The sequence below is a fragment of the Pituophis catenifer genome, unplaced genomic scaffold, assembly GCF_029215685.1.
Source record: "Pituophis catenifer annectens isolate HBS135680 unplaced genomic scaffold, rPitCat1.0.hap2 SCAF_1, whole genome shotgun sequence".
NCBI classification, from domain to species: domain Eukaryota; kingdom Metazoa; phylum Chordata; class Lepidosauria; order Squamata; family Colubridae; genus Pituophis; species Pituophis catenifer.
This window is the reverse complement of record NW_027256881.1, coordinates 149810401-149822429: the sequence shown is the minus strand read 5'-3', so window position 1 is coordinate 149822429 and position 12029 is coordinate 149810401.

Genomic DNA, 12029 nt, shown 5'->3' with positions numbered 1-12029 from the left:
GTTACCCACCTTGGAAGGATGGAAGGCTGGGTCACCCTTGAGCCTGGTGAGATTTGAACTGCCAAATTGCAGGTAGCCGGCAGTCAGCAGAAGTAGCCTGCAATATTGCACTCTAACCACTGCGCCACCATGGCTCATACATATATAAATTTAATAAAGCCGTGTTCCCTATGTTCCTGTGAAGTGCTCAGCACACAGAGCCTATAGGCACATCAAGCCCTGTTCAAAAGAAATTTCTGAAGACTTCTATAAAAAGGTATAAATGCCTAAGGGTCTAGAAAAAATAGAAAAGCTATTTCTAAAAGTCTAGGTTTCCATTGTTCTATACCAGTGATGGCGAACCTTTTTGGCACTGAGTGCCAAAACCCAGCGCCGGAAACCCGAAGACCAGCTAGCTGGCACGCACATGCCTGTTTTTCGGCCATTTATTGGGCCATTTTCCAGTGCTCTGGCACCTACGAACACCAGCTGGCCGGCGCGCTGGAAACCAGAAGAGAAGCTGGTGGTGGCACGCATGCCCACAGAGAGGGTTCTGCATGCCACCTCTGGCACGTGTGCCATAGGTTCGCCATCACGGTTCTATACTATATTTGGAAGCAAAGTCTTGAGCTGGAGAAGATTAGATACAATAGCTAATCTTTCCAAGAGTGGTCACTGGGTCAAAACCTCTGCAAGAGTGCAGGTTTAAATTGTCTACAATATTACAGCAAATCCCAGAAGAACACGATGGATCTGTTGATCTCCCTGGCCTTAGGTAACTTCAGTCATCATGACTGAAAAACAGTGAAGTTCAAGGAAGTTCAAATGGAGGTCAAGGGAGAAAAGAAGCCATTGATTGCTTCTAAAATGAACACTGATGCTCATTTCAAGTTTATTAAAAAGCACCTGGATAATTGTTTATAGGAATATTCTATGGAAAGATGAGTCAAAGGTAGAATTTGGAGCCTAAGTGGTTGTTAACGTTCGAAATTTCCTAAATGCTAATAAGTTTAAGCCTTTTGCCATGGCGGAATAGGATAAATTTCTTACACAGCAATATAAGAGTGTGATTGTACGTTCTGTGATCAGTTACGGAATCTAAAGGCTGTACCTTTTCCCAATGACACATTGTTTATTGGATAACTTGAATGAATGAAACAAGAATCTGGTTTGCTATGATTTGTTCAACTCCGTCACAAACACTCATAAGAAGCAACCAGTGACACAAAATTTTAAAAAATCATAAAATTGAGATGCTGGGTGTTTATTCGGGGAGCAGCAGTAGAAAAAGAAAACTCTTAAGCAATATGAAGTTAAATAGCACCATCTGTTACACACAACTGAACTTTAAACAGCCTAAGTGTTAACCGCAAGCACAGCCAAATAGCGCTCTGGATCTTGAATTGTGAGATTAGCTTTCTCAGAAATGAAAAAGTCAATAACTGAAACTGAAGTTTAAATCATCTTAATGTTTTTTACTACAAAGATCAACACAGAAGTCTTGAAGTTCCTCAAAGATTAAAGAATTTATCACGGAATATTTCTAATTAATGAAAGCTTATGTCATAATAAATTAGTTATTTCTAAACTACAGTAAGACGAACATTGCTCCAGCTTCAGAAATTTTTATTTTGAGCCAAATATATTGAATTAGAAGAACTATGCAGTCTTTTCTTCAGCCTAAAGGACCCTCATCGATTTCCAAACTATCAAAGGACCCCATTTTATTTTATATAATTATTTCTACAGCTCTTATCATTCAAGTTACATCCTATCTTTCCATCTAAGCAGGATAATCAAGACAGCTTACAATATTCTAACAATAAAACTGGAAAATAAGGAAAAATAAATTAAGAGTTACTCAAAAACAGAGCTGCTGTAACACCTCAAATCATTTTTTTTAAAGTCCAAAAGCTCTGTATTCCTTATTCATAGTTCTAACAATAGAAAGTTGTAAACTAAGTTGAGTTTTGCATGGAGGAATGCATTCCTTAGTTTACAGTATTGGAGAAAGCTCACTTCTGCCTATGTGACAGATGGGCCTTGAACAGTAGAGACAATTTAAACAAGTTTCTCCTCAGTATTTTAAATGTCCAGGTAAATCCATAATGCGGAATTAGATAATTCAGAGTGGATATGGACTCTTGAGTCACTAGAGGACCTGTAAGTATCAGCCTGGCTGATGGAATCCACAGCAGATGAAGATTCGGATAAGAAAGACCATTACAATAGCCTAAAGATTGGAAAGGTGGCAGGATAAAGACAATCAGACTACTAACAGTAAAAATACTTTCATAGGAAGAATAGGTTTCTACCTCACTCTTCACCATGTTTGAGTGTGTGTGTTTGGACATGTTGTCTTTTTTTCAACAGTTTAGTGGTTTTTCTACTTTGATTTCTAAAAATAATAGATATTGTTATAGCACAACAATTATTTTAGGTTTTTCATACTTCCAAATACTAACCAGGTTTGAGACTGCTTAAGTTTTTGAGATCAGACAAGGTTGGATAAATGCCACCACCTAGCTGGACCGAAGAATAAATCTTCCATTATAAAAGAACAGTGCTAATTTTCTTATATCTTGGAAAATATTGATTTTGTTTTTGTGATGAAGTCGACATTTAATCAAATCAGTTCTTTAGAAATAAGCACAATATATTGGAATCTACAAAAATAAAGTAGCAAGATTTTTTTTTTTTAAAAAAAAATAGATATCGTACTACTACCACCATCTATGTACTTACAATTAAATGACATGTGGAAAGAAATTAGGGCATGGGGTAGTGGTGAAATTAGCCCTTAATATAAATATAATTTGCCTTTAGACCTTAGAACAATGATGGCTAACCTTTTCTGGACCAAGTGCCCAAAGCGCGCGCATGTGCCTGGGAACACTCAAAATGCAATGAGTGTGCACCTCCCATGCATGCACCCCACTCTCCGCACATATGTGTGCACCCCCCCACACGCCCCAACCCCGTGCATGCACCCCCTGCATGCGCTCTAGTGCATGCGTGCACGGCCACCCCGCATGTTCCCCGCCCTCTGCACATGCAGAGACCTGATGACCAGCTGGCTGGTGGGAAGCACACGCGCATGTACAGCATAACTGAACTGGGGCGATGGCTTGCGTGCCCACAGAGAGTGAGCTGCGTGCCACCTGTGGCACGCGTACCATAGCTTTGCCATCATGGACCCTCAACTTCCATTATAATTTAACTTTGCTGCTGATTCCAGACAATCGTTATTTTTAGAAAGTTGATTTTATTCAAAGTTAACTTTACCCCCACATACTCCTGGAGTGAAGGAGACAGCTGCTTTGACATTATTAAATTTTGTATTCACATCTTGGTTATATAAAAAGTGCATGCTGTGGGGCGTATGGGAAGAGCACTTACAACTTTTTTAGAGTGTCTTGTTTTTCCTGTTGAGTCAGGGAAATCTGGCATTTTCTATCTTCAGCTGAACCTTGAAAATATTCAGACACCTTGGTGAATAGATTCTCCTCCTATCCAAAAAAACAAAACAAAAAAGACCCTAATACTAGTGTTTGAAATATAAATCCATTATTTTATTTTACTTAATCCAAATGTTACACAATACTGGTGCTCTTCATTATAGTTTCAAATGCCAATAAGCCAAATCTGAAGAGAAACATGCTTGATTCTGTGAAACGCTTTCTGCACCGCTAGCAATACTCTTTGGCTGTACATTTTTTTCAGCTATTAAATTGAACCACAAATAAATATGGTCTATAAACCTGACTCCAGTCATACTAAGAAATTGTTGGGAAATACTTGGGGCCTGCATGGCTCACATTATGACATTTATCAAAAGTCTGTAAAACAGTCAGCAGCATACTTCACCAATTATTATTAAAGAAATTGGATGGCGTGGTAAATGACTCTCTTAATATTCCCATTATCACCTATGGGATGTTGTAAGTTACCTTCAGATTCATATTTCATGCTAAGATTAACTGAACAGTGGAAAAATACGTCTAGAGGTATTGCATCCATCATCTTATGCCAGAAGTTTTCCATTTGCATTTCTATCTTTAAATATCCCATACATTATATGGTTGTGAAAACATTGTTAACCACTATACACACTCTCTATACACACATCTGGCACACACACATCAGGGGAACAAAAAATGGCCAATGCCAAGGGCCCCTTATTCACCTCTCACTTGTGGATGGTAATTGCCCAAGATGAGATTTCAATGACGTTCAATACCATGATTAAGGCATGTAAACTAAAACCAGATCATGAGGATAATCCACGAGGGTTAAGGGATTCCATTTTAACTACAATTTAATCTATGGTTTGGGGTTTTAAACCTAATCATACCATGCCTAAGAATAGTGTGTCAGCCAGGTAAATCTATCTCTGCATCTGAAGTACACATGAACAGTACATACTGTAAATATCAATGTTTGTTACATTTCATTGAGAAGAAGCAAAATAGGTTGCCATTAATGCATTTTCTGACATTCTGGTTTCTGTTTATATGCTCTACTATTCTACTAGTTCTCTGAGCATTTCAAGATCATTCTCTTAGCCCAATATTCTCATGCTTGAACTAAGGGGGAGGCAGGGAGCAAATCAATACATAATATAATTAACTGAATGCATTTTTTAGAACTCAACAAAAAGCGAATATAGCATCTGTGGCAACAGGTGGTACAAATGCAACAAACACGTTTGAAGGTATCACACCAAGAGCACATTCAATAGTTTTTACGTGGATCATGGTTCCTCAGATCTGAATAACTACTCAGCTAAGTCTGTACAACTGGAAGCAGAAGTCTGAGAATGGCCTTAATATTTTTCACCAAATTTCAGTTGTGATATACAGTATGGCAAACCCACTTTTGAAACTTATGGCCCATTGGGGTGGCTTTCCCCAAGACAGTTAACCCATAACTGAAACATATTACTTAAAATTTAACTAGTCTACATAACTACATGTGAAAAACACCTGAGTGCCATATAGGTGGGTTTTTGTTTTTGTTTTGTATTATATTTTAATGCAATTTTAGAAAGGGCTCTGAATTCAACTGCAATAATTGTAGAGGCAGGAGACAATGTTTTATCTTTTTCATGTAATCCATTTTCATAAACAAAACTGTTCCTTTTTTCAAGATGTTTTTTCCTACTAAAGAAAGATTGGGTTTTTGTTTTGTTTTTGCATTTGAATGGGGGAGAAAAGCCTCAGGATTTATTTTGACCATAAATTAAGCCTGTAGGAAAGGGATGACATATCTATCTTCCCCTGGTGTTCCATTCAAAGTTTAGAGAAGGCTTCTCTCACAAGGGAAACTCTGTTGGGATATTTCCTGTGTCTCTCCCACGGTCCTAGTAACATGACTAAGACTCTTCAAGGACACTTGATAAAGCTTATAATTTCACCTGCTGCCTCCATCTGCTTTGAAATTAATTGTTTGTGGCTGAAACTGGCTGTGTTAAGAAAAATAACTGCCCGTTTTTCAAAAAGTGGCAAAAAGGAGTTAATGTTTTGCAAAATAACAAATTTTTATGTGAAACACTTCCCAACATGTCCTGCAAGTACAGTAGATTTTCCCCTTGGAACCACACCCTGCCTGTGTTATATTTTGAGAACTGAACAATTAATGTGAGGAATGTGAGTCATTCTTTGAATGACACTGTGAGAACTAAAGAGTCTCATTTTTTTAAAAGAGGGATATAAATTGCCTGAAAAATAGAATGATTCCATAATAAAGACAACAATTAAGCAGAATAGACATTTCATAAAATACCCATTATGGTATTAACAATGATATTTTCATAATTAAAGAACTGGGAGATCAGGGAGGCAGAGAGGAATGGTTACAGAGTTAAGGGGATTTGTTTTGAGAACACAGTTGCTTATTTCCTGTGGGAATGACATGGCTTGCAAAAAAGAAAGACAATATAACACGAGTTCTTATCCTGCTGAGTAAACCCAAATTCTTTTACTTATCTAAATTCCCTCTCTCTCTCTCTCTCTCTCTCTCTCTCTCTCACACACACACACACACACACACACACACACACACACACCATACCATACTGTATACAGAGTAGATACAAATATAAAAAAAAGGCTTATAAGCGTTATATGAACCGTTAACATGGTATAGAAAAAAACTAGAAAAGCGGAATATTAATGATTAGGAAGAGTAAGGTTGTAAAGGAGGTGATTGTTTTGGTACCATCTCTACTTTATCCTCTTAGTAGATGATCTATGCAGAAAGGTAGATTAAGATCATGTGATCCTAACAGTTCTGAGTTTCTCAGTGCCCAGATAGCATTCTAGATCATTTGGCAGACTTGGGCTTGAGAGTCACTGAGTATTGAACAGAAAAGCAGCGGGAATATCCCATGAATAGAATAATAAAAATAAAATAGAATAATAACATTGTCACTTTGAATGTACACTAAGCGGCATACATTAAAGTGAAATTTTGTTACATACAATTCTCAAAGGGTTACCACCTCCAATATATTCTACGTAATATAACAGAATAAATAAATAAATAAATAAATAAATAAATAAATAAATACATACATACATACATACATACATATACAGAGTCTAGTTCAGATACCTGTACATTGCGAGTTTACCAGACGGATGGCATAGGGAACAAAGCTATTACAGAATCTGGTAGTCCTGCTAGAAATACTTCGAAAACCTCCTCTCTGAAGTGAGCAACAGAAACAGGCCATAAAGTGGGTGTATGGGGTCTCTAACAATGCTTTGAGCTCTAAGCACATAGCACTTAGAACAGTGGTTCCCAATGTTTTTTTGGCCATGCCCCACTTAAGCATTTAAAAAATCCTGATGCCCCCCCTGGGGTGAAATGTAAAATTTGTTACTACCGGTTCTGTGGGCATGGCTTGGTGGGGGGGGGATAATATGACTGGGGTGGGCGTCGCCAACTTTTTTTTTAACTTTTCAAAGCATTTTTTCTAATGCTTTGAAAAGCCTCTGTCGATCAGGCAACTCAGCTGGGATCATCAGAAAGGCTTTTTTAAGAATACCTCTCTGCCGATCAGGTAACTCAGCTGGGATCGTCAGAGACTTTTCAAAGCATTTTTTTTTACCACCTCTTCAGCCAAGAGGTTGCAGAAAAAAATGCTTTGAAAAGCCTCTGACAATCCCAGCTGAGCTGCGTGATCATCAGAGGCTTTTTTTTTTTTACTTTTAAAAGCATTTTTTCGTCGGAAGAGGTTGTAGAAAAAATGCTTTTAAAAGTAAAAAAAAAGCCTCTGATGATCGTGCGGCTCAGCTGGCCATGGTGGGGGGGGGGGGGCGCAGGGATTTTTGCTACCGGTTCTCCAAACCACCTGCCGCCATCGCTACCGGATCGGGTGATCCAGTCCGAACCAGGAGCATTTCACCCCTGCCCCCCCTCTGTGACATATAATTCTTACTATTCAAAAAGTGAACGCCTACTCACAGGAGGAAGCCTAAAAGGCCATTAACCTGGTTTAAACAAGGTTCCAATTGCCACCATTAAAAATCAAATCCCCCCCCCCTTGGGATGTGGGCCCCACATTGGGAACCACTGGCTTAGAAGCAGCATCCTGAATACCAGAAAGTGAGCTTCCTACGATCTTCTCGGCTGTCCTTACCACTCATAATTATATTGTAAGTATTTCCCTGATCAGTTCTTCCACCTTACCATACAATCAGATACTGTAGTCAATCAAGAAAAGAAGGGTGTTTCCAGAAAATTAGTTTATGATTTAAGGAATTTATTTGTTTCTCAAATAAATGAAACTTAAAATGCACCACCTGCCCAAAGCAGGACAAAGAGATTCAATTTCCTCCATTTTTTTTCAGTGTTTCCCTCAATTCGGAGAGTCCCATAGAAAGCAGTAGCACAAATATCACAGATGCTGATTGGAAAAGGGCCAGTCACTTTACTGATGACGAATGACATCTCCCCCCTGCTTACACTACACTGTGTTTCCAATATAACCACGTCATCTAGAGGTTCGCACGGCCTTCAAAGAAGAGAACCATCTGATCAATCTCAAGAGTGCCAAAACCTCTTCTTGTTCTCAGAATCTCTCATTCACCTCTTGACGTTGCTCGGGAATTTTTGCTGAAATGCTATAGCTATGCTGCAAAATAGAAGATGAATTTCAGATCTCAAGAGCTACCAGACTCACGCCACTCCTTTTCCATCAGATTGAATATTGTTTTCCCTTCACTGGAATAGATTCATTGGCAGGCAGAAAGAGGGCTGTGTACTTACTTTCCTTACTTTGAAACAGTTTGAAATTCTAAGGAGGATTTCCATGGTTGGGCTTGCACTTCTAAGCAGGGAGCATCTTGAGAATTCAATAATTGAACAATGGATTCCGTTGTGTCTGTTTGCACATATCTCTGTTTGTCCCCAACACACATGCTGGGTTCGAAGTTAGCATGATATTTTGGGGAGCAGAACAAAAGGAAGTTGTTTTGCATAAGCATGCATCTGCTTTCATAATGGTTGAGGGAGCTTTATTGCTCTTTCTGCATATTCTGTAAAAATCTCTCACTGGAACAAGGCAAAGAACCTCTGAGCTTAAAAAATACAGAACATTTACCACAGAGGTTGAAAGGTTAAAAAAAGAACTGGATCTTGGTAAAGGAATAATGATCATAAGAAAAACCTTATCTGGAAACCTACAGAGGTGGTCTAAACCATAAGTGCATCAGATATCAGAATATAATTTTATAATCACAATATTTACATCAACATGTTGGCTGAGGGATTCTGGGAGTTGAGATCCACACATCTTCAAGTTGGAAAGATTGAGAAATGCTGATTCACACAATGTGATTACGCTGTCAGGATGATGCATATGCCATCATCATTTGGTTGACCATTCAGCCAGTTTAAAGAGATCCTTCTGGAGCTGTTCACAATTCAATTCAATAAAATTGGGGTACAGGCACTTGTTAAAGCAGGGGTGTCAAACTCGATTTCATTGAGGGCCGCATCAAGATTGTGTTTGACCTTGGGAGGTGGGGGTGGGGGAGCAGGAGGCTGTGGCTAGCTTGATGTTACTCATTGAGGATCCATTTTTGGATACAACCATCTGCCTCCTGCAGCCCTCTGCCAGCAAAAGTGGAGCTTGGGGAGGCTGCGCAAGGCCCGCCTGGACTCCATTTTCAGCCGCGATAGCCTCCTGCAGTCCTCTGCTGCAGGCCCTGAGTTTGACACCCCTATGTTAAAGGAATCATGAAACATTCTTCCTACTGCTTTCCGTCTCAAATATTTTGTTTAGCAATATAACCAGCAAATATGTACACACTGATATGTAAGAAGTTGGTTTTTAAAAACTATGGTTTGACACACAAGTTACAGTATATTGACTGGGTTTCTAGACTAAATATTCTCCCTCCCACTGCCTCTTTGCCTGTATGCCACCCAATCCTTGTGATCTTTCTTATTTGGCATAGATTGTCCCATGTTATAACAAGACTGGGACCATTCGTTTCAGAATCACCTAAATCTTAATTTTGTACCAATGAAGTCAGATCTTAGAGCAATATGAGTTTAAGAGGTATCAGAATGTTCCACATGCCATTTTACAGTCCTTTGTTATAAGGACTTGTCATAAACATTGTTATTTTAAAACTATAATTCAAAATAGAAAAGCCTGTTTGTTAATCTAATTATGGTAGCATGAATAATAACTGTCGTGACTTCAAAGGTCAGGAGTACTTATTCTTTTTTAACTTTTGATTTTTAACAAGACATCTGTATAGTTGAAAATTCTTTCTTTTGTCAGCAATGTTTTGTTTCTCAGTTATTTATTTATTGATGTGATAATGAGCCTTTGGGGAATTGTTCTTTATTTATGCTTTGAGAGTTTTTGTTGATATTTTTATTAGTTAAGTAATAAGAGGTTGTTTTCCTATTTCTTATTTGTGTTTCATAGTGTTTAATTATTTAAAGAATACATGGGAATATGAAAAAAATATATGAATGTCTCTAGTTTTGTTGATACCTTGTACAAATATTTATTTTATTTTTAATTTTTGCATTTGCAGCACTTCTGAGGATTACTACTGCTTGAAATATATTGGGTTTTGAGTTATTTTTCTCTCTTGAGTATTAGAAATCCCAATAATTTTGTGTTATCCATCAATTTAATAAATACAATATTCTCTTCATCGTTCATCCCAACTTATTAATAAGATATTGAAGGGAAGAGTACCTAGAATCCTGTATCACCTTTCTCCAATTCAATGGAAAATAATTCGTATTCAATTCATATATTTCTTTATGCCATCAAGCCCATGCTCAATTAACTTGTTAATCAGCATATCATGGCATATTTTGTGAAAAGATTTGCTTGACATCAAGATGTATTATTCCTGTAGCATTTCCATAATCTATTACATTGCCTAATTTAAAAAAAATGAGATAAGATTAGCCTGTCAAGAATCATTCTTGATAGATCTAAGCTAACATCTGGTAACTGACACATTATTAACCAAGTCCTTACAAATTGATTTCTTTAGCATCTGCTCTCAAATCTTTCCAGGTACTACATCTCTCTGAGACTAACTCTGTAGCTTGCCGAACTGTCCTATTTTTCCCTACCTGGGAAAACAGGAAAAGAATTGATATCCTCCAATCACCTGGCATGCCAATTAGTTAATTAATTAATTAGTTAATTGATCGCCCTGCAGCCCAAGGGACTCGCAGGAGTCTTCTCCAGCACCATAGTTCAAAAGCCTCAATTCTTTGGTGCTCAGCCTTTCTTATGGTCCAATTTTAACAGCCATACATTGCAACTGGGAAAAACATAGCCTTGACTATACACACTTTTGTTGGCAGGGAGATGTCTCTGCTTTTTAGAATGCTGTCTAGATTTGCCATAGCTTTCCTCCCCAGAAGCAAACACCTTTTAATTTCTTGGCTGCAGTCCCCATCTGTATACCCCCTCTCAATGGATTAGTTGAATCCTTTACCTTTACTATAGATTTGTTTTATACCTGTGGTAGCTGAACTACAAACTACCATTGACTCTTCTCTTTGCCTTTTTGGAGAACACAGTGGTATCTTCTGTATTTGTTAGATCACCAGTTTCTCTTCTACTCTACAATATCTTTTATTTTTTCTGTTTCAATGGTAGGAACCCAAAAATGTTTGAGTTCCAGAAGTATAGAATATTCCCTAGGTGTCTTGTTTTCAGTTATTATTCTCATCTACTGAGCTTGTTTATTCTATCTGATTTCTTATAGTTATAGTTAGTTTGGCTAGTTTCTACTTTAAAAAAACTTCCTTTCTTTGAACTGAGAAATTGTTGTTCTTTCCCATCAGTTTATATATGGGCATACATTGCTTTATCTTTTGTTTTTTTTTTCAAGCTTTTATACTACAAATTACAAATATAGTCCAAGATCTTTTCCAACCAACAAGCCACAAAAACTGCATGTTATGTTCTAAACTTCCTGTCCAATCATGTTTGCTCTTGTTTTTTTACCACCAGTAGAAAGTCTATTGTTTCTGTTCTTGAATTTTGAGGTTAGTCAAGTACAAACACTTGACTTAGCGAGAAAATTTGATAGGAAATTCCTCTTAAACATCCTTACATAACTCCAGTTAGCACTCCATGTTCACTTGCTCAATGATATGTTCCACTACCTCTTTTGGAGAGCTCAAAATACTTATATATTTCTATATGATTTTTTTTAAAAAACTTAGAACACAGTATCTTCAGGGTTATGGGTGATCCCATCAACTTTCAACAATAAAACCTAAAAAGGATTTTAAAAAGAAATCCAAATAGCTTCACTGTAATTGTGTGTTGTCAGTGAATTTTTTCTAAGCTGTCAATTTAAGGGCGAGGAGGTAAGCAAATATCTTTCAAATATACAGAATGCATAAGTTACCGGTATGTTCTACAAAGGAAATATTGTGGCTTATAACAATGCACAATTACTAGTTGATAAGTAACTGAGAACAGTGGTAGCTGATAGTCAAAAATTTTGTTGGTTGAAAGATTCCATCAACTGTTCTTTTAATTCAGG